This window comes from Coptis chinensis, chromosome 4 (genome assembly GCF_015680905.1).
Source record: "Coptis chinensis isolate HL-2020 chromosome 4, ASM1568090v1, whole genome shotgun sequence".
Lineage (NCBI taxonomy): Eukaryota > Viridiplantae > Streptophyta > Magnoliopsida > Ranunculales > Ranunculaceae > Coptis > Coptis chinensis.
In genome coordinates this window covers 86,713,486-86,736,466 of record NC_141459.1, presented here as the reverse complement: position 1 = coordinate 86,736,466, position 22,981 = coordinate 86,713,486, and positions in this window count along the sequence as shown.

Below are 22,981 nucleotides of genomic sequence, written 5' to 3'. Positions count from 1 at the left end.
CAAGTAAAAAATGCAAATTTCAGTTCACTGCCTCATTCTCACCCCATACTCAAATTCCAAAGCTTTTTTTGTTTGGTAAGCCTGTTTTAAATGAGATCAGTAACTCTTTGATGCTGGCGGGATTCGAGCCCCAAACCTCTGGTATCATCACCCAAAGGTTTTACTGACTTTGCTAGTCGGCACCTGCAAATTCCAAAACTATCTCTACAACCATTTCATTTTACCATGGCTTCTTCTTTATCATTGCAAAAACCTACCTAACATATTGACGTTGGTGAATCAACTCAACAATCATATTATTTTGATACACTCGATCAAGAGCGGTGTCCAATTTGCATTTCAAGGACCCTTGTATTATCATGTAAGTATCTGAATGCAATGTATCCTAAAACACCACATTGCCAACGTTATATGCTCATATATAGAAGGCATGACGAAGATGATGAAGAAGTATGATTTTGGAAATGCATGTATGATCCATGCCCTAGTATATATATACCACACTTTTTATACCATAGTTTATACCATGCCCCTACAACTTTATCTACAACGTGAATTATAACCTAGTTTTTTGTGGATGTATTCAACTAACCATGAAGATCACCTCTATAAAATTTCAACTCATTTGATAATGTTTAACTATGTCAAAAGATGATTGCAAAATCGAAAATTTTGAGCCGTTAAAAAAAAATCAAAGTTGACAATGATTTTTAACTAGGTTAGAGATTTCCAAATGAGAAGAATTTTTGTGGAGATGTTATCTATGGTTAGTAGATCATATCCACAAATAATTAGCACTTATACTATGGTAAATACCAATGTATCAAAAAGATGGAACTTGAAAGGCGATTTCGACTTAGCTCTTGATGGAGATATATACTACTTCAAGTTTTACAACAATGAAGACAGAGAAAGTGTCCTTGATAACGGGTTATTCTATATTGCAGGAAAATTGTTTGTTATCCGACCTTGGACAATGAAGGTTGAAGAGAACAGAGGTTTAATTGGTAGAGTCCTTATTTGGGTGAAACTTTATAATTTATAATGTACCAAAACATCTGTGGAATGCTAAGGGATTTAGTTACATAGCTAGTTCTCTAGGTAAGCCTCTATTCATGGATAAAACAACTGAGGGAAAACAAATGCTTACTTTTGCTAGGATTTGTATTGATATCAATGTTGATAAAAAATTGCCTACATCTATTAAATTGAAGAGTAGAAGTGGGAATATTTACAAAATACTATTAGAATTCCCATGGAATCCCCTAATTTGACAGGATGGGAAAAGCAAATGCAAGGTTTTTTGTCACAATTTGACAGGATGTGAAAAGCAAATACCAAAAGCCGCTCACAGTGCAAGAATTGACCAAACGACGCGTAAGAACAATGGGAATGTAAAGAGCACTCAAGGGGCATGGAGAAAAAAGGAACATAGACACAAGAAGGTCGCAGATGAGTCGCAGATGAGCCGATCATCGAAGCCACCCAAGGCAGTCCATCAGTGAGAAATTTGAATGCAGGTAACAAATTTGTTGCCCTTGCAAATGACACAACACTAGTTGCTATCTCTGATATTGTTCAAGCTACTACAATAAGAGAATGTGCCATTGGCATAGAAACTCAGCAAGATAGTCTACGTTTTCTCCAAGACAAGCACCACCAAATGTATGAAGCTCTTGTGAATACAAGTGAGGATGAATGCTCGAATACTATCGATGGTGAGGTCAGTAGAGAGAAAGAGAATGAGTTCTTGAATGACCACATTATTCTTGCTACAAACCAAGTTGAAGGCACTCATCCTCAAGATTCTGTTGAGGTTACTTCTGAAATTGTAGTAGGAACACCTCTAATTAATGGAGATGAATGGATAACTATTGAGAAGAAAAAGAAAACTAAGAAGCACATTCAACGATCTCCTAGTGAAATTGATGATCCCACTTTCGCCATGATGAAGAAAGTTTCCTCTTTGCCAGGAAAAAGGTTAAACATCTTGATGGTTATATTAAAGAGATTTACATTTGCTTGCATCCATTGTGGAACCTTCTTTCGAGAGTTTGATAAGGTCCAAAAGCATGTTTCGAAAGATCACCCAGCCTTGGCAAAACAATTCTCGAAAGGAAAGTAGGTGGAATGAGGTACTTCTAGTAATGATGTACTTTGAATAGATTTGGTGTTAGGCTTGAGGCCTTAGAACTTGTGTTTTTGTCGAACCCCCTTCTAATGACTATACTCTTAGGGAAGGTATGTATGAGGATGATGCCTCAGGAACTCCATATGTAACAAAGTTGATTATCAATTAAACAGGTGGGGCCAGCCTTAACCCTAGCTTAACTTTTCAAAAATAAAATAAAAATAGCACTTAACTCATCTTGTAAGGGGGTGTGGTATAAACCATGCTTTTGAGGAAATAAGGGCTCCGGTACTTAACAACTCCAATGGTTTCAGTGAACGAAGAACATTGAAGTCTAAACCCAAATGTATTAGTCACCCACTTCCAAACTGCTTGATCATGCACATAGTGCCACAACAAGTGATAAACATAACACCTTGATGCTATGTGAACCCCTTTCCTTTGGACATTGACATCAATAACAACGACATTTATGATAAGTTTCCATGCGGTGGCTGCCGTCTTTACTGCTACATGAGAATTCCAAATATGGGAATGCCAATTTTTCTTCTCCCTCTTAGCCCTTATTTCCTCAAAAGCCAATTTTACCGCGTGAACTCACCCTTTAGATCAGGAACCTATATCAGGTGGTCTTCTTCATTCTCAGCAGGTGTGCCTAAGGAAGTTACATCGAACCCTGCAAGCTCAATCACCTCCTGTATGATTTCTAGTATCGCCCAAGTTCCATTTACAATAAGATCTGTACCTTTGGCTCAACATCCTTTCAATTCCATATATATCACAAATGTTTAAGGCTTCCTTAAGAGAAACATTGCTTAGCTACCCATCTCACCAGATATCCACCTTATTCCCATTGCCCACGACCCACTTGCATTTGGGTAACAATTCCTTCATTGCCCACTTAATACCAGACCATATATATCGAAGACTTTACATAGTATGTAGTCATTTCACCATCCCTAGTGAAATATTTAAGCCTCATATACTTTACAAAGTCATCTTCTGCAGTAAGAACATGCCATGCATTTTTCATAAGCAATGACAAATTGATTTCTTTCAATCTCCTAATTCCCAGACCCACCCGCCCCCTTCTTCATAAGGTTTACACACATCTTCCCATGAAATAGTGATGCCCTACTCGTTGAAGGATTTCCAGTCCAAAGAAAATTTCTCAGCTTGTTTAATGATACTAGGTGGCCATTTGTATATGCTCATATTGTATACAGGTACTAGTGACCACGAATTTAATCAATGTTGCTCTCCCATGAAAGACAGAAGTTTCCCTCTCCAAGAAGTGATTCTACTTTTGATTTTGTCCACCAGACCTCCGATCACTCTTGATTTCACCTTACCTTGCACTAATGGAATGCCAAGGTACTTCTCTAGGAGTGTACCTTCTTGTATATCTAGAACTTAAGAGATGAGAATTCTCTGAATAGCATTCAGACCACCGAAGAAAAGTTTACTTTTCTGCTTGTTAATGACCTGGCCAGTTGCTTGTTGGTACACATCAAGGAGATCTAACACACACACAATAGCATCAATGTCACTGTTCATGAAGAGAAATATATTATCAGCAAACAGAAGACGAAAAGGACTAGGGAACCCTTTGGCAGTACATAAGGGCTTAATCAGCTTCATGTCCCTTAAGTAGTTGATGCCCCTACTCAAAGTATCTTCAGTAATGGCAAAGAGTAAAGGAGATAGTGGGTCTCCTTGTTAGAGGCCCCTACTAACTTCCATAAAGCCACAAGGACCTTCATTCAATAGCACTAAAATCTTAACAGTCCTGAGTAGCACATTCACCCATAATATCCACCTACTATCGAAGCCAAATCGGGTAAGCATCTCATACAAGAAATCCCAACTGAGAGTATCATAAGCCTGAGAAATGTCCGCCTTTATACCTAGAGAACTGCCTTTTTTTGTTATTGTGCATTGCATTTATCATCTCAGAGGCCATTCCAATACTTGCTTGAACCGACCTTCCTTGTATAAACCAAGATTGTTCTTTGAAACTAACTCACACACAATTTGTTTTAGGCTTAGTTGCATAATCTTGGACATAATCTTCACTAGAAAGTTGCTCATGCAAATCGGTCTGAACTGGGAAGTCTTATTTGCGATTATGTCTTTGGCACTAGAGCAAGAAAATAGTTATTCACTCCGTGGGGCATATAGGCTTCCTCAAAGAAAGAAATAACCGCTTTGCAGAGGTCTTTGTGTATAATTTCCCAACAGCTATGATAGAAACAACCTTGGAATCCATTCGGTCCAGGAGAGCTCTCCCCTTTCATAACATGTACTACCTGTTTGATCTCTGCTTCATCTGGAATCTTACATAGCATGGCATTGTCCTCCTCTGTGACTAATGATGGAATGAGACTCATCAACAAATCATTACTCTGAGTAGGACCAGCTGTAAATCTCGCTTCGAAGAATTTCACAAAGTGATTCTGAATGTCAACTTGATCAATAAAGTTACTCATCATCTTTAGTTTTTACCTCCGAGATGGCTTGCTTTGCCTGTCTAATTTGGCACAGTTTATGGAAGTATGTCGTGTTCTGTTGTCTTCTTTAATGTCTTTGGACCTACTTTTCTGTTTGAGTAAGGCTGCTTGGTTAGATTCAACATTAATCAATCTTCTTTCTTTGTTTTCCAACTTTTCAAGAAGTATATCATCTTCAGGCAGGCTTGCATCAGCTGCCAACTGACTCAGTTCATACTCATGTTGTAGTTCCTTCGCCTACTTATTGACATTGCCAAAAACCTGTTGGTTCCACACCTTGATATATGTTTTCAGCTGTTTCAATTTCTGGGAGAATCTCAAAATAGGAGTACCAACAAGGTATCCATCCCAACTTGCCTTCACCATATCATGAAAAGATTGGTGACTTATCCACATCTTATTGAATCTAAACGGAGCATTGTGAGGTTTAGGAATGGAGTAGTTCATCCTCAAGAGAGGAGAACGATCATATCCGAGTTATATCGACCCCCCAATTTGTATGTCCAGCTTGTGTATTTTTCCTCCTATGCTTGATTAAAGAGAGCTCGGTCCAGCTTACAATATACTCTAAATCTCCCCTTTCTATTGTTGCACCAGGAGACTTTAATACCTTTATAACTGCTCTCTTGTAAATGGCAAGTATTAACAGTAGAAAAAAGGTCATCAGTCGCGGCCCTGAGTGGAATTTCCCACCTTTTTTCTTATCAGTTCTGAGTATGGCATTAAAGTCACCAATATTTAACCAAGGTTGGTCAGTGTATAGGTTAATCATTTCAATCCATAACTCTCTTCGATTGATCCTCTGGTAATCAGCATGCACAAAAGTCACCAGACCCTATCAACATATACCAAAATCTGTTGCAAAGAGATGGATGCTACACTCACACAAATGCCTCTTTTCCACAAAACCCAAATTACCTTTCTATGAGGTAAGTTATTATGGAGGAAAGAGCAATCAATGTTGTCTAGTCTCAAAGCAACAACACCATTACTAGTAGGCCTTATAAGGGGCTCAGCTATAGATACTAAATCTGGACAGAAGAACATAACATAGTCTCTCAGTCTAGTAATTGCCTTTTCATTTTTAATACCACTCATATTTTAATAAATGATCCTCATTGAGAACTATTATTGGGAGAAGTTACCTTTAGTTCTACTCTGACATTTGGATTGGAGCCAACTGCTTGAGCATGGACCGTACCATTACCTTCGCACTGACCTTTTCCATTCAATTTCTTAGTTCTCTTCTTTCTTACAATAGTGAATCTGATGATGAAATAAACCATACCATTCTCTTCTCTCCAATTCTAGGTTTTAAGGAAGCGATGATCCTCTCCAAGACTTGGAGCCCGATGATGAAACAGATTTGGAATTCAGGAGTGGTTGCGGGAATGGTAAGCTTATGGAACATGAGGAACAAGGTATACTTTGAGAATAAAATGGCTAACCTTATGGATTGCAAGATGTTTGTTAGAGTTCAAATCTCGTGCATGATCCACCGCAGTAAGGCATGCAATGGGAGTAATGGCTGGGAAGCACAAGTACTAAAGAATTGGGAAATAACTCCAAGACCAAAACAAGCACCTCAAATGAAAACTTGTTTTTGGATTCCTCCAGAACCAAACATCATGAAGCTTAATATCGACGGGGCAGTTTTTGGAAGTTCAGGGCCTTATGGAATTGGGATATGTTGCAGAGATTCGGAAGGTGAGTTCATCTTCACTTTCTGCAAAAGGTTAACCAATGGTACTATCGACAGAGCTTAAGCACATGCAGTAGTGGAAGGGGTTAAAATGGCGACCAATAGATGCTTTAGTGGAAGTGGAAGAGGTGCATGCAGAAAATCACTTCATTGAGGTCACTCACATTTGAAGAGAAGCGAACATCTTTGCCGACACACTCGCAAAAGCTGGAGCTGCACTACAAATTGAGGACTCTCTGGTTTTTGTAGGCAAACCCAACTGGTTACTGAAATGGGAACACCCTTATCAGCAATTTAGTAGATTATGTTAATGCACCACCTAGATGTGTATATCTATGAATGGGTATGAGCCTGTAACTGAGAAATTGCCTCCGCAAGATCTTAGAACCATTCTTTTGTTTTTCTTTTAATATATTTTCAACTTATTGAGCAAAAAAAATTACAACAGTGAATCTAACATTAACCCAGGATTCCAGGGTCAACTTCAGCTCCCACACATTGATCCCCAGAGGTCTCGCAAGGCCTCGTGGTCTTTGCAATTAGATTCTCTTGTGTACTGGGTTAATCTCAACTTGATCAATCTCAACAATCCCATGCAGCACAATTTCAAATGTACATTCTTTTGTTTTTCTTTTAATATATTTTCAACTTACTGAGCAAAAAAAATTACAACAGTGAATCCAACATTAACCCAGGATTCCAGGGTCAACTTTAGCTCCCACACATTGATCCCCAGAGGTCTTGCAAGGCCTTGTGGTCTCTGCAATCAGATTCTCTTGTGTACTGGGTTAATCTCAACTTGATCAGTCTCAACACTCCCATGCAGCACAATTTCAAATGTACCATCCGGTGAGAACTCACAGACTCCTTGTTCACTTTCATGAGTTGTATCTTCCACTACTTCAGTATAGGCCATAACATCAACACTTGTTTTCGCAACCAATTCCTCGACTGCTTGTTCGGGTGCAATGCCTTCAACTACCATTGTACCATTACCACATTTAGCTTCAACTAGAATGGCGTTTTCCTCTGTATTACCCTATTTTTCACCTTGAGGCTCAATAGTAGCTGTTTCAGAGTTTTCTGCATTTTCATTTGGTACCAAGACTGCTTGCTCAATGCCCACTCCAGCACTCTGAACCACCCCAGCTTCTTTGCTGCCAGAAGAACTTGCACCATTTGTGTTTTTCTTTCTCCATCTCTTCCGTTAGTTCTTGCTCATTCCAGCCAAATTAACATCCACCACATGATTGGGGAGTGAAGCTTCCTTATCTATATTCTACATATCAGTAACAGTGGACCTCTCTTTGTGATAAGTTGCTGTCTTTTCTTTATCCTTCTCCAAGTCACTTTTTAAGAACTTGCATTGTGCAACTAAGTGTCCTACCCCTTTGCAATGGTTGCAAAATTCCAGCGTCTTGCCCAACTTAACTGTTTGCCAAAAGCCTACTCCATGCTTCTTAGATTCAACCCATATCTTATCTAGAGTTGTCTTTGACATATCCAAATCAACATATACACTAGCATAATAACCTAACTCATGTTTTGCAGTAGTTTCATCTACATGAATTGGTCTACCAAGAGCCCTTCCAAGAGCTAGCAAGTTTTTCACCTCCCAGTACTCCAAACTAAGCCATGGAAACCAAACCCAGACCGCAACATGGGACTGAGTTTCTTTCTTTGTTGAGAAGTTTGGCGTCCATTTTACCAATCTCAGGATTTGTTTGTCAAAGATCTAGGAGCCTTGATCCCAAATCTTATGAAAATCTTCGACTTTCTCGAATATGAAAATAATATGACCCTTTCCGAGCGGTGTTACTTGAACAAAGCCAGATGGTTTCCAATATATGGAGACGAACTAGGCTCCTTAGACAATCCAAATCAAGTTTGTTCAGGTCTAATCTACCAACAAGGGACTGAGAACAATACTCAATCCCTTTGTCAACCTCCTCTTCGATAAGTGAAATAGTAGGGAACTGGCAAGGATGAAGTGTCTGCATTTCTCCCATATTTTGGTTTTAGTACCACAGCATAGGATTTAGATGGTTGAGCATTAGCTACCACCTCTTTTTCTTGAGCAGTGATCGTCAGCTAAGAGTTGGTTTGAGTATCTTCAAAATCCAAGAAGCCCCATTATAACACCTCTATTTTTATTAATGCCCAAAATTAATTGTTTCACAAAATTTAATATATTATTGATTATGTCTTAAGTTGACTATTAAATTGAAGTGAATATGTGTGCTTGACTTTTGAAAAAAAAAAAAAACAGAAAGGGAAATAGTTTGTTTGGTTTGAAAATGGTTTAATATAAAAGTTTTTAAGTTTTAAAATAATATATAGAGATTTTATTAATAAAGAAATATGGAGAGAATAATTTCATAATTTATGGGAGAAAATATGGAAAGACATTGATTAGAAAAAAAAAATGTCTATAATTTGTGGAGAGAGGAAGGTTTTTATTTGAAAATAAAATATGTAGAGAATTTGTAAATATGGAAATCTCTTGAGTTTGTTTTAGATCTAAAAGAAATAAGAAGAAAACAAAAGAAGATTAAAAAGAATAAGAAGAAAAAAATAAAGAAAGGGAGTATTTCTATGCTTTGTGTTTTCTTGGAGTTTTTCGTTGCTTAGTATTTCTTGGGGTTTTCTTGAATCTACGTGGAGTGGCATTCTTTTTCTTATTGTTCTTTCGGTAGAAGAAAAGGTGAGTAGACCTCACTAATTAGTTATTTTCAATTATTTGGTTGTTGATTCCTATTACGTTCAATTGATTAGAAAAACAAAGAAATAAATATATATATATATATATATATATATATATATATATATATATATATATATATATATATATATATATATATATATATATATATATGGAAATTATTTGGTACTTGAAATGTTAAAAATTAGTGTTTGTATCATAGTAATGAAACGGTTGCTTTATATATGGGTTAACATTTATTTACATGAATCTATTAAATATTGCGTAGTAGATATTAACGTTGAATAATGTAAAAGGGATAAAATAATATGATTCAAATTGTACTAGTGAGTAACCATTATTGTTTTTATGAAAATGTAATTGAATATGTCCTATAGCTATTTTTGACTTTGCATGTACTGTAGCGCGTACTTTAGCATTAGTAAATATATTGTGTACTACAACATTGTACTATAGTGCTCACTGTAGCAATGGTAAATATACTGTGCACTATAGTAATAATAAATATGTTGGGATATTTGGCCTTTACAAAGCCAATGAACATTTATTAATTATACATGATGATGTTTAATTAAATATACGAATCTTATTATTATGCATATGGGTGAACTAATATCATATGATGAAACCATAAGTTCCATAGGTAATAGAATTAGAACAATCAAGCATATGAAGAGTCATGTGCGGGAAATTTGATTGTATCTATTTACCTAGAATGCTCACAGTTAGGGGTGAAGTCGGACGCTTCACTTATAAGACTGTAATATACATAACTGATATATGATAGGATGATGATATCTCAATCATTTGAGTATGACTCTAAGTTTGTATATTGGTGTAGTCACATGACTGACACTGAGGGGATCAAAGTGAGAACACACTATAAATTCGCTGTTAAGGTTAGTGTGCAAATCTCACTCTACCAATTAATCCCTAGACTTGAGAAATTGTGAAAATTCATTGTGTCTCAAATTTATTACTTTGAGACATTAAAAAGTAATGTCTATTCATAGACTAGACTTAACGTTTTGGGTAATAAATGTAAGACGTCTTGAATCACGAGTTCTAATAAAGGATCCACCACTCTACGGAGTTATGTATTAGGAAATTGTGACATAACTAATTGAGCTCAAACCCGGCCGGTATAAGAAATAATTTCTTAATGCTCAATTGATGTTAAATGTCAAATTGGGTCAATTAGACATGGGTGTGACAGTGAAGAACAAATTCCCAATGGTCTAATTGTGAATACAAGTAAGATGGAGGGACTTAGATATAATTAATGGTAGGAAAGGACCTTCTTGAAAGTTCCAGGGGCCTTATTGTAAATATAGATTTGTTAATGGACACTTTTCATATTAAAGAGATATATATTAAAAGTGTTTTAATATATCAAGTACAAGTACTTGTATGACAAGGACTTGTCCTCTTAAGATAAGACTTGGAATCCTAAGTGGATCCCATTACACACACACTTACGTATTCTCAAAATTTCTCTATATAAGAGAATGACTTTTTGGAGAAAGGGACCATTAGTCTTTCCAGGAAAAGTACAACTAAAAATAGGAGTAAAGCAAAAGTGTTTTGTAGTGTGTTGTGTGGTGAATACTACTAGAAGGCTGAAGACTAAGTGATTTGGATTCAGCTTTGGAAAGTTTTTATTTACTGTCAATCTCCAATTCCGGCGGCATTGAAGGTATTTTTATTTTTATTTCTTTTTTGATCAATAATAGATTAGCATGTTAAAGATGTAGGATTAAAGTAATCCCAACAATTAGTATCGGAGCGGGTCATACTATAATCTAATTTTGATTTGTTTTTAATAGAATAATCAGATCTGAAATTTTTTGTTTAAACATATATATATGATATATGGTAATTTCAGATTTGCATATTCTAAGTAATAAAAGTGATTTTTTTATAAGTATTAGAATATACTATAAAAGAAAAGGATGAAGATGTATATGGGTTATTGACGTGATATATTATTTTGTTAATATGATCACATGTTTTATTTTAAGGTTAGCATATATTGATCGGTTTAAATATCTAGCTTTAATATGCTGGTTTCGGTAACGTGAGTACGTGAGTGAATGATGGATTTTTACTAGATCTGTTTTATTCTATGAGGTACTGTTCACGTTTATGCCTTGCATAAAGTTCTTTGTTAATATATATACCAATGAGCTAAAAGACAGAAACCACTTTACAAAAAGTGGATATGACATCTCAAGTTCTTAACTTGGACGTATTGTATTAGTATATGACTAAGGGGGGTTTTTTTTTTTTTTTTTTTCTAAAAGTGGTTGGAAAGATGAAGGACTATGTTAATAGTCTTGTTCATAGCTAACGACCACATGCAGTGACACGTGTTTATATGTAAATAAAGCTTACTTTGAAAGAAAAGTAAAAAGTATATGTGTAGTAGCCATATTCATAGATGGGTATATATTAGGGCCAAGAGAGGAGGCCCAAGACCATTGGATATAAGTGGACAGTAAACCTAGGGAGAGAGGGAGAGGAGAGAGGAGAAAAAAGAGAGAGGGGAGAGGAGAGAAAAGAAAAAGAGGAGGAGAGAGAAAAAAAGGGAGGTCTAAGGGAGGAAGAGTGAGGAGACAACCAGAGTAGGTGGAGACGATGGCCAGAGTGGAGGCGGAATAGGAGGAGAGATCTAGAGAAGAGCAGACGACGGCCAAAGTGGAGGCGGAATAGGAAGAGAGATCTAGAGAAGAGGAGACGATGGCCAGAGAGGAGGAGGAATAGGAGGAGGGATCTAGAGAAGGGAGACGACGGCCACAGAGGAGGAGGAGGAAGAAGAGGGGAGATCTAGAGAAGAGGAGAAGGGAGACGACGGCCAGAGAGGAGGAAGAGGAGGGGAAATCTAGAGACGAGGAGAAGGGAGACAACAACCAGAGATGAGGAGGAAGAGGATGGGAGATCTAGAGAGGAGGAGAAGGGAGACGACGGCCAGAGAGGAGGAGGAAGAGGAGGGAAGATCTAGAGAAGAGGAGAATGGAGACAATGACCAGAGAGGAGTAGGAATAGGATGGGAGATCTAGGGAAGAGGAGAAGGGAGATGGCGGCTAGAGAGGAGGAGGAATAAGAGGAGAGATCCAGAGAAGAGGAGTAGGGAGACAATGGCCAGAAAGGATGAGGAATAGGAGGAGAGATCTAGAGAAGAGGAGAAGAAAAACGACGGCCAGATAGGAGGAGGAATAGGAGGAGAGATCTAGAGAAGAGGAGGGAGGAGACGACGACCAGAGAGGAGGAGGAGTAGGGAGACGATGTCCCGAGATGATGAGGAAGAGAGGAGGAGATATCTAGAGAAGAGAAGGGAGGAGACGATGTACAGTGGAGACAACGGCCGGAGGATATGACAGCCAGAGGAGACGACGACCAAAGAAGATGAGAAATAGGAGGAGAGATCTAGAGAAAAGGAGGGAGGAGATGAAGGCTAAAGAGGAGGAGGAGTAGGGAGACGATGTCCCGATATGAGGAGGAAGGGAGGAGGAGATATCTAGAGAAGAGAAGGGAGGAGACGACGGCTAGAGGAGACGACGACCATAGGAGACGACGTACAGTGGAGACGATGGCCAGAGGAGACGACGATTAGAGGAGACAACAGCCAGAGAGGAGGAGGAATAGGAGGAGAGATCTCGAGAAGAAGAGTAGGGAGATGACATTCATAGAGGAGGAGGAAGAGGAGGAGAGACTTAGAGAAGAGGAGCTGGAAAGAGGAGAGTGAGGAGATGACCAGAGGAGAGTGAGGAGATGACGTCCAGAGAGGAGAGAGAGAGGAAGAGAATCCAAGAGTGAGACAGAAGAGAGAGGGGAGAACTACGGCTCAGCTTGATCCTCCGATAAGGGGGTACGTAGGTAACCCAAATGGGTTCAGCTGATGGATTAAAATCATGAGTATTTCTCGTCTTTAACATTAAACCGAGGAGTCAATACTTATAAGAACAAAAAGTATGAAATGGGTTCATACAATATGCATGCACGCTTTTTTTAACAGTAGCTTTTGAGTTAGTTCTTAGTACCGTGGGCCACATAAAATATGCATAAAGTATGTGTACTTGCTGTAAGAGATAGGAATAAAGTCACATGTGAACTTCTTTTCCTTTTATGCTTAAGCTTTAAAGTTTTATGTTTGACGCCTCACACCTCCTGCCTGGTAGTTATACATGTGTTTAACTACGTAATTGTTAGCAATATTAAACTAGGTACATATAATGCATAACATGTACCAGGGAATATTGAACGATATAATCTTCTAGTTTCTATATCTAGACTTTCCATAATATGACAGTAGAATATCTATGACATTATGACATGTATTTATTTTGGCATGAGATGCATGAGACGTCATTGCCATTATTATTAGAAGCATATTATGTAATCGGTTTTATTTTTAACTTAGAAGCAAGTGTTGATATTTAGGCACTAATACCCTCAGTCTATATAAAGCAAGTGGTAAAGGCATTTAATTTACAAATTGAATCCCTTGCTACACCATTATCAATTCAATAGGAATTATATTTTTTGATGTGATTAATATGATCCCTTCGGATAAATTAATTCTATGCTAAAATATTTTTGTCTATTGTCTATTCTTAAGAAGAAAAATTCATGTATGGCTAGTGAGAGTGTTTTCCCTTACGGATTTATTATCTCGCGATTATATTAATGAATTAAGATGATGGCACACTTGGCTAAAATATAATTGACAGCCCTACGGTTTGTGCAATTATGTTTTAGTAGCAAAAGGAATAATAATGGAAATCATATTACATGCATGTAAAATTGATGGGTCTAGTAGAACTCGCCTGATTAAGTTGAATAATTTTGATGCCCTACGGATAATAGATTATTCATAAATATTAGGTTTCCATTGCTATATTTGTCTTATTGATACAATATGGAGGGTGTTGTATTTTTATTATATAAGCGGTAAATTGGTTTATTAAATTCCCAAAACCAATATTAAATGCATTATAATATTTTTTGTGTATATGTAAATGTTCTAGATATGTCTCAATCAAATTTCAGTCCCTTAGCATCTATCTTGAAAGAGAACAAGTTAATTGGTCCTAATTATGTGGACTGGAAGCATAACATTAATATTATCTTGACTGCTGGAAGTTACAAATTCATTCTCACTACCCCTTGCCCCCCTGAACCAGCAGACAATGTTAGTACAAGGCTAAAAGATGAGTACAAAAGATAGCAAAAGGCCAATGAGATGTCCAAGTGTTATCTCTTGGCATCCATGTCAAACGTACTCCAACACCAACACCAAAATTTTGGTACAGCTACTGAGATTATGACCAATTTGCAAGAGATGTTTGGCGAACAAAATCGCACTAAACGTCAGATTGCAATGGCAAACCTGATGAATACAAAAATGGATGATGGGACTCCAGTTAGGGAGCATATCCTTAAGATGATTGGCTATGTCAATGAGTTGGAGATCCTAGGCACTGAAATAGACACCAATTCTCAGGTTGATGCTATTCTTCAGTCTTTGTCAGTTTCATTTAATCAGTTCAAGTTGAATTACAACATGAACAATATGGATCTGACACTGCCAGAGTTAATGAACTATTTGCAGCAGGCTGAAGACTTAGTTAAGGTTAAGCCAAGTGTAATGGTCTCAAAAATGTTGGTGTTTCCAAGCCTAAGCCGAAAGGCAAAGGCAAGTGGAAAAAGGGGGAGTGGAGAAGAATTCAGGGGCTAAAGCAATCTATTCTAACACTTCTAGGAATTGAAAAGTAGATTTAATTCTCTCTCTACATTCTTTATCGTTGATTCACATCATTATATTGTTAGTTAATTTAATATAAATTTGTAGTATCATCATAATAGTTAATTTCTTATTCAAATCATTAGTCTCATCATTGTTCCTTTTGTTTGATTAGTTGAATTCTATTTATGTCTTAATAGTTTATGAGTAGAACGAATCCGTACTATTTATATATTGCATAATGAATTGAGAGTAAGAATATTGATTAAGCACTTATTTAGTTAATTGATTATTTATGTTTATGCATAGATAGTTAGTTTACGTAAATCTGTTATTATCAAATGGCGCCGCTGCCATCTTAAACTCTTTCAAGACAAGAATTCAATTGCTTGAATTCAAGGGGCAATCCCCCATTCTCTACCCACCAACCCTTTTCATTTTTCTTTCTTTTTTTCTCATATTTTTGTTACTGTTCATTGTTTTAAGCACAGGGCGCACGCCCTCCATTTTGCCTTGTTTAGAGCGCTCCCGCCCTCCCTTGTGTCTGCGGAATCACAGTGAAGAATACTGCGGTAAAGGTATATTTAAATTTCTGAAATTCTGAAAATTTTCAGGTATAATATTTAACATGTTATTGATTTACTGGAATGTTTTTGGAATTTTCCTAATTGTTTTACCTTGTGAACTAATACCATCTTTACAATACTGCATTTCAACTTTTAAACAGTAAGTTTCAGGAAAAATTGACGAGTAAGGTTACTTAGGCAGTTCTAAAAATTCTAAACTTTTTACAGGAGTATCTATCATAAGTCAGGAGTTTGTCGTAAAAATTTGACGAGTTTTTTATTTGTTTTGACCACCTAACTAGTGGATTGTTTTCAGTGTGTTTCTGCAGTTTTGCAACACTTAATTTCTGGAACAACAGCCAATAAGGAGGGCTTGTAGAACTCCAATTTCTCTAAAAGTTTTACAAGAATACACATGATCTATCAGGAGTCTCCGGTAAAATTTTGGCGATTTTAGGCTGTGTTTTGATTGGTTAACCATTCGGTTGTTTGTATTGTGTCCGAAAACTGTTTTACAAACTTTGCAGGGCAGTAGAAAGACTTTCATAGCTCTAATTGTTCTGAAATTTTACAGACTACTTACTGAACGTCTTACCAAACTACTGTAAAAATTTCAAATTTTTTGGAGCGTGCAAAACCCTATCAGTTGAGCGCGCCCCGTGCTCAACTCACTGGATATTGTCTCAGGCAAGAGCGCACCCCGCGCCCTCTTCTGAACAACCCGATTTTCATAGGTTAGTACAAACTTCCATTTCTTCAAGTTATTCAGTATTTTTAACTTGTTAAATACACCGAGCTCGCGTATACAAGACGCTATTCATAAGCGTAGCAATGAGTCATTCAGGTACTTCTTCCACTCATCGTTTCTTCTGTCAGAGGAGTTTAATTCTAGTATAATCAGGCATTTTTTTTGTAAACGTCAACACACATGCCTATCTAGAAATTTATAGTTAGAGTTTTGTTTGCATATTAATTGTTCTAGAATATTTAAAAAAAAAAAAAAAACCAATATGACATATCAATATGTAGACCAACAATCATGTGGTTATTATACAAACCCTTCACCATATTCATGCTGTGGTAATCCTTACCATTGGGCTTCTCAGTGCCCATCATACCAAGAGTTTGGACCTACTATAAGATATAATAATAATTATGAGCCAAAATTTTTAAATTTTCATAGTAACCAATACAATCAAGAATTTTCTAGTAAACCTAATCCATTACAGTACGAGATCAACCAGAGTCACTCAAACGCCAATAACTATGACTATTAAACACCATACCAACCAGAACCACACCACCAAGCTTCCCCTCTGCTAACGACATTTGACAAAATAATGGCCCAAAACAAAATAATACTTCATAACCTAGAACGGACAAGATTGATGCTAACCTCACCTACGCCAGAACCTTCCACCATGCCAGAAATCACCCACCCATCTAGCTCGCCACCCTTCCCAGACCAAATTTCCCAACAAATAGCCAACAATGGAAAAACGTTTAGAGAACAAAATGCCAAAACCCAAACTATGCTTTAGAATCTAGCCCAAATGATTTCCATGATCCCCTCACCTAACACAGAACTTTCAACCTTGCCAGAGATCGACATATCAGTATAACAACCTATTTCCATAACCAAACCATTCGACCTAGTTAAGACCTACCCTGAATTTCATGAACCATTACCTTCTTATGACCCTCCCATTAACCATTATATTAACTCCAAACATTACCTGGATGAGGAAATTTTTGAAGATGACTCTGTAGGACTTGTTTCGGATGACCATGATGCCATTGAGGAAACTTATATTGTTTTAGAGGACGAGAGTGAGAAAATAGAAATCAACAATTCTAATATAAGGCATGAACAAGGTAATGTGCAGGAATTAAAGGAAGTAACTTCTTTATCGCAATGTGAATCTCAATTTAGTTTGGCAGCTGAGGAAATAACAATGGAAGAAATAGATGAAATTCTTAAAGATAAAGCCACGAACCACAACTTTATAGATTCAGCTAAGCTAGATGAAGAATTCTATGATTTCTTAAGAACGTGTGAGGATCCCACCCCAACCAACCACTTTCCACCTGAGTTACAACCTCCTGAAATCCAACCATCTATCATAACTAAGCCATTCATTCCTCCACAATTTCAAAGAAACCTAGAATTTGCACTTGAGCCAATTGCCTCAGCGACCCTCTATAATTTTTTCAACCCTCACGATGAAGAGTGTTTGCATAGCACACAATCCCATGAGTACATCATTCTTGTAGTTGAGAGCCAAGCTTTGACCGAGTGTAGTGAGAAACCTAGTTTGTCTTATTTTTCCTCATCTGAGCCTCATGAAAGACATCAGGATCCATATTTCATTCCTTTCTCACCTAAAGTATCACTAATTCATCTTTTGGGTCATTCTAACTCTTTAAAACAGCTACAACATAATGGTTTGCATATATTCTTTGATGGGTTGCATAAGTTTTCATTCATTCTTCTACATGTTTGCTTCCAATTATACAACTTCATGTTTTTATGGCTAGACCCCCAACTCTTTCGACTATTAGTTTATAGTTGACCACGCATCATCCATTTTGTGTCACCCTAGTTTCTTACTTGTTTGGAGGTGTGCACAGTCTAGGGGAATCTGACTTAAAACGACCCCACATTAAGTTTAGGGAATCTGACTTTAAAAGACCCAAGTTTTTTGTAAAATACCACCTTAATGGAGTATAAGCCACAAAAATTTTCAAACTTAAAAAGAGTTTTCAAATTTTGTTTGGGGATGGCGTATTTTGGTATTTCATTTCAAATCCTTTTGCCACCCTTTGCTTGTCATGTTTACTCTAGTAGAGTCCATATTAGTTCATACGTAACAGTTTAATTGTGTTTCATGTTATCATCGTTTCTTTACAATATTTCTGTTATAGGTATTGCCAATTTTTGCTACGTTTCTATGGCAAATTCTTTTCTTATCTTTTTACACTTTGAGGACAAAGCGTTCGATTGTTTGGGGGTGAGATAGAAATATTTGCAAAAATTAGGCACTTTTAGGATGAAAATTATTCACTTTTCTTTATAAAAAATTAAAAATCATAAATATTGTTTATACTAGGGACTTAATGATAATAGTATTGTTCCCTTCTCCATAATGATATTAGTCTAGAAATCTCACGTAGTACTTGAATTAGGATTTAATTTTTGAAACATAAATTAATACGTAGGTAATAGTCATTGCATCTTTTCACGAACATCTTGCATGAGCATCTTTGATTGTACTTGGCAGTATTTTTTTGAGACCTAGGTTAGAGTACTTAATACATATCCTGTGAGCATCTAGCCTAAAAGCCTCATAAGAGTGAAATATCTGAGTGATGACACAAGGGAGAAGTAAATTCCGAGTAGAGAAATCACACACCCACTTGCTTGATCACCACACCATATCCTAAGCGAGAATTTAGGCCTTCTTTGGATCGATATAGCCAGAAATTCACACCTATATGAAATTTATTATCCGCTAGTCGCCCCACTTGAGCCTTTTATTAGCCTTTTCACAAACCACAAATCCTTTACCCAATAAAACAAAATAAAAAATAAAATCAGCCTGCCTATGTGGATAAGTATGAGAAATAGGATGAGTGAAGAAAAGAAAAGAGAAAAACCTATGTAAACAAAAATTAGTTAGTTGCTTCAGAAAAGAAAAAGAAAAGAAGTTTCCATCCAAAGAAAAGAAAAGAAAAGAAAAAAGAAAAATAGAAATAAAATAAAAACTCCAAAAATAGAATAAAATGAGTAAAAAAACCAAAATAAAAAGGCTAAGGATGGAAACAAAGTATAGAAGCAAAAGAACAAGGTTTTCTCTAGTTACATAATATGATGACCCTATTTCTCATACTTGTCTTTTTGAATATCCATTTCCTTCCTTCTTTAACCAATACCTACTCCCCGTATCACCTAATAAAGACCTCTAGTTCAATTAGGAATATGTTGGTGTGATAGTAAGTGGTAGATTTGTTCGATTGGCCTTGGCTTCCTTAGATTGTCATTGAGATTATGAGGAAACGTGTGCCCACTGAACACTGGAGTTAGCAAATTTGAGTGGAAAAATCAGAGTGTTATGTGTTTTGACACATTCCTTGTGAGAACCTACTTAGGCACGCTACCCAAAAGTTTCAAAAACGGACCTGCCATTGCATTTCATATCGTAGTTCATTGTATAGTTGTTTATCTTAAGATGATTTGATTATTATGCATGTATTAGTTTAAGTTTTAGAATGATCATCCTTGTTTAAATACTAGTGAGATGTATAGATTCTGAGATAAAATTAGGGAATAATTACTTTTATTTCTTAGTCGTTGTAGTATAAATGAAGTTTGTGAGTACTTTCTCTAGAAAACTCTCACGAGGCTATAACTCGTCCACTAGGGAATTCGTAGTGGTTTAAGGTCTTACTGCATATGGTCAATGCAGTCGCACTTAGCGAAACGAGACTAGTTAAAAATATATTTTTGGCTACTTATTTTAATTTCACATATTTGCTTGAGGACAAGCAAAATGCTGTTTGGGGGTGGTTTGATAAGAGCCCAAAATTGTAGTTTAAACCCTTTAATAGTATTTCTAATTTCACTAATTACGTGCTTTTGAGTATTTCAGGCTTCGGAGTTGAATAAATGTCAATTTGTTACTAATTAGGCGCTTAAAGGAGCTAAAGTGATTGCTAGAGAAGTTCCATGAAGAAAGCCCAAGTTTAATGGAGAAAAAGCCCTTCAAAAGCCCAAGTCAACACTATTAAGTGAAAGTCAAACCGGATTAGAGAGCTAAAGAAATATCAATAGAACTTCAAAAGGTCATATCTTTGGACTCAGGCCTCGGAATTAGGCCCATTTTATATCAAAATGACCGGCTCAGAAAGATCTTTCCAATGGTCTAGGCCTTGACTCGATCAGAGTAGTATAAGTTGGTCAAAACGCATGCTATATAACACGACTAAAATTGGAAGTCTTGGATTTAACCAATTGGGTTATGGACTTGATTTATGGGTCCATAACCTAGCCTAAAAGCCCATGCACGAAATTGTAACCTAACCTTTTTCTTTATAAAGAGGGTTAAGACTAAAACAAAGTTGGCTACTCCCATATTAGTTTAATTAGTGTAATTAGGGTTCTCCTTCTCTCCCTCTATATTTTAGTTTAGGATTAGAATTAGTTTATGTTTGTAGGCTTCATTAAACCTTCAATAAAAATACTTTCAAGTTCTTTTATTATGTTTTCTCTTTATTGTTTAAGTAATTTCAGTCCAATGAATCAAATCTAAACTCTCATTAGAGGGAGATTAATGAAGCTTTGAGAGGACTTGATTTATTTAGCATAGATTTGTTGATTAAGGTTTAAAGTTTGGATTTTTCTTAAAGGTTTAATGGAGACTACAAACATAAACTAATTCTAACCCAAAACTAAAATATAGAGGGAGAGAAAGAGAACCCTAATTACACTAATTAAACTAATGGGGGAGTAGCCAACTTTGTTTTAGCCTTAACCCTCTTTATATAGGATAGGGTTAGGTTACAATTTCGTGAATGGGCTTTTAGGCTAGTTTATGGACCCATAAATCAAGTCCATAACCCAATTGGTTAAATCCAAGACTTCCAATTCTGGTCATATTATTGTAGCATACATTTTCACCAACTTACACTACTCTGATCGAGTCAAGGCCCAGACTATTGGAAGGAGCTTTCTGAGCCGGTCATTTTGATATAAAATGGGCCTAATTCCAAGGCCTGAGTCCAAAGATATGGCCTTTTGAAGTTTTGTTGACTTTTCTTCAGCTCCCTAATCCGGTTTGACTTTCACTTAACAGTATTGACTTGGGCTTTTTAAGGGATTTTTCTCCATTAAACTTGGGCTTTCTTCATGGAACTTCTCTAGCAATCACTATAGCTCATTTTAGAGCCTAATTAGTAACGAATTGACATTTATTCAACTCCGAAGCCTGAAATACTCAAAAACACGTAATTAGTGAGAAACCTATATTATTAATAATTAACATAATTGGCTAAATAGAAATACTATTAAAGGGTTTAAACTACAATTTTGGGCTCTTATCAGGAGCATATCCTTAAGATGATTGGCTATGTCAATGAGTTGGAGATCCTAGGCGCTGAAATAGACGCTAATTCTCAGGTTGATGCTATTCTTCAGTCTTTGCCAGTTTCATTTAATCAGTTCAAGTTGAATTACAACATGAACAATATGGATTTGACACTGCCAGAGTTAATGAACTCTTTGCAGCAGGCTGAAGACTTAGTTAAGGTTAAGCTAAGTGTAATGGTCTCAGAAAATGTTGGTGTTTCCAAGCCTAAGCCGAAAGGCAAAGGCAAGTGGAAAAAGGGTAAATTTTTTGCCCTTGGGGCAAAAGGGGGAGTGGAGAAGAATTCAGGGGCTAAAGCAAAAGGTAATTGTTATCATTGTGAAAAGCCTGGTCATTGGAAGTGGAACTGTAGAGAGTATCTGGCTATGAAACAAAAACAAAAGGAAGGTATGCAATCCTTTATTCTTGAAACCAAAGAGTTGGTTTTTCCTTCTAACACCTGTTATGTGGAATAAGAGGCCACTAACTACAAGAGTTTCAGAGGAAAAGAAGGATGAATGAAGAAAAGGTGTACCAGGCACTAAGGACAGAGGCAAAGGTTGCTGCAGTATCAATAGGAGTTTATTATTTAGCATTAGAAAATAAATTGTTGGGTTTAAAAAACTATTATTATATTCCAGGGATAAGGAGAAATTTGGTTTCTATTTCTGTACTTTATAAGTCATAATATAATATTCTATTTCATTTTATTCAAAAGTTGTAATCAGATTAAATAGAAAGATTATTGCCTCTGGTATTTTGGAAAATGGTCTCTATTTACTTTCTTCTATGCTAAAAATAAATGACACTGTTGTTAGTACTTCATCATATGTTAAGTTTTTACCTCAAAAGAGGATATTTTCTTTTGAAAATCCAACAAACTTGTGGCACTTAAGACTTGGTCATATCATTCTGAATAAGATTGATAGCTTGGGTGAAAGATGGGATTTTAAGTTCACTCCCTTTATAATCTTTCTCAATCTGTAATCTTACTTAGAATGAGAGATGCCTAAAATATCTTTTAAAGTAAAGGGTCAAGATCCACATAGTTAATGGAGTTAGTACATACAGATGTACATGGGCCTATAAAATGTGAAAACAAAAGGTAACTTAATGCAAAATATGATTTTGTTTCAATTAAGTGCACCAAGAACTCCACAACAAAAAGAGATTGCAGAAAGAAGGAACATAACCTTATGAGGCATGGTTTGGACTATGGTAAGTTATTCAAACTCTCCCTATATCTTTTTAGAGATAAGCCTTAGAGATGTTAGCAGAAATTCCTATTTATGTTCAATCTAAATTATAAGTCTATCTAGATTAACTTATAGTTTAGATAAAACTTCCATGTAAAGTTCAGAGTTCACCTAAACCTACTCCAGTACTTCGTCGTAGTGGGAGGGCAAATAGTCTTCCAGAAAAGCTAACCCTATTATTAAGGGAAACTTTATATGTTATATCAGATGACATGGATGTAGATCCTAT